Here is a 1,168-nt window from a genome sequence, read left to right on the forward strand (position 1 = left end):
TGACGACAAGGTCCGGGACAGGATGTGTCCCTGGAAATGATTTGCTGCTGTGTTTTAGAGAAGATAGTTGAAGCAATGGTAGCCAAGTGGCTGCAGGCTAGTATGTTGGATGTGTCATCCACAGGTGCTTATCAGCCCTATAGAAAAAATCGGATATCTGTCTGCTCAGTCACTTCTCTGGGGCCACTTATATCCTCTCCCCAACCTGTGATGTGAGGACTGGTTTTCCATTTGAGCCTTTGCCTCTCCAACTCCATGTGCCTGCTCTGGGCTCAGTCCCTGATGGTTTTTATGAGTGTAGAGGGCAGGGTCAACGGGCCTCTAAGACCTGCTTCTGCACTTTGGTACGTGAGTCTGTAGGGAGCTGCTGATACCGTGTGTCAAGTTTCCTTTTCCTTTTTGCCCCTAATTTCTTGACATGTAAAATGGAGATAGGAAGGTGCCACAAATCCTTTGTGGGGCCGAAGCAGCTGAGATAAGTCTCTACAAAGCCGTCAGTGAGCAGAAGTCAGATGCTGCAGGAGTTGGCAGGGTGCAGTGATGACAAATGAACGAGTGTGCACATGTGTGGAGGGACGGCTCAATGCTTGGGGCTTGGTGACTGATTGTATTCTTCCTACACACGCCTCAGTGAAGCTGGCAACAGAGTGGAGCTTCCTTAGCTGGGCTGAGCAGAGGCCTTGACACTTCTGCATGGAAGGCACAGGCTGCGGGAATCCACATATCAGCACTGACAGGTTTTTAGTGCCACACAGAGCTGTCTGAGACTTTGTTTCATGGCCCACCTGGGCATTGCTATCTGAGAACTGAATTCCCTCCCTTCCTGTTCCAGAGAGGCTGGACTGCAAACTGCACTGATGAGGGGCTAGACGGGCATGTCCTGGTCTAGCTGTTTTGTGGGTTTTGGCTGACGAGAGAGGAGAGGAAGCATGTATCTTTGATCTTTTACCCCTTGTTTCCTTTCTGCTATGACCTTGGGAGGCTGGTTTCTCTAGCTGTCTAGTCCAAATTCCAGATTAAACTCTGGCACTAGGCTTTCTCCTCTCAGGGGATACTATTCATCCCTCCAAGAATCCGGACACACTCAAGCCTTCTCTGTTGGGTTCATGATGACACCAGACCTAAAGCATGATGTGATCTCCCAGGTATATGACGGTTTTTGTGCCAC

The sequence above is a fragment of the Propithecus coquereli genome, unplaced genomic scaffold (genome assembly GCF_000956105.1).
Source record: "Propithecus coquereli isolate 6110/MARCELLA unplaced genomic scaffold, Pcoq_1.0 Scaffold93, whole genome shotgun sequence".
Taxonomy (NCBI): Eukaryota; Metazoa; Chordata; class Mammalia; order Primates; family Indriidae; genus Propithecus; species Propithecus coquereli.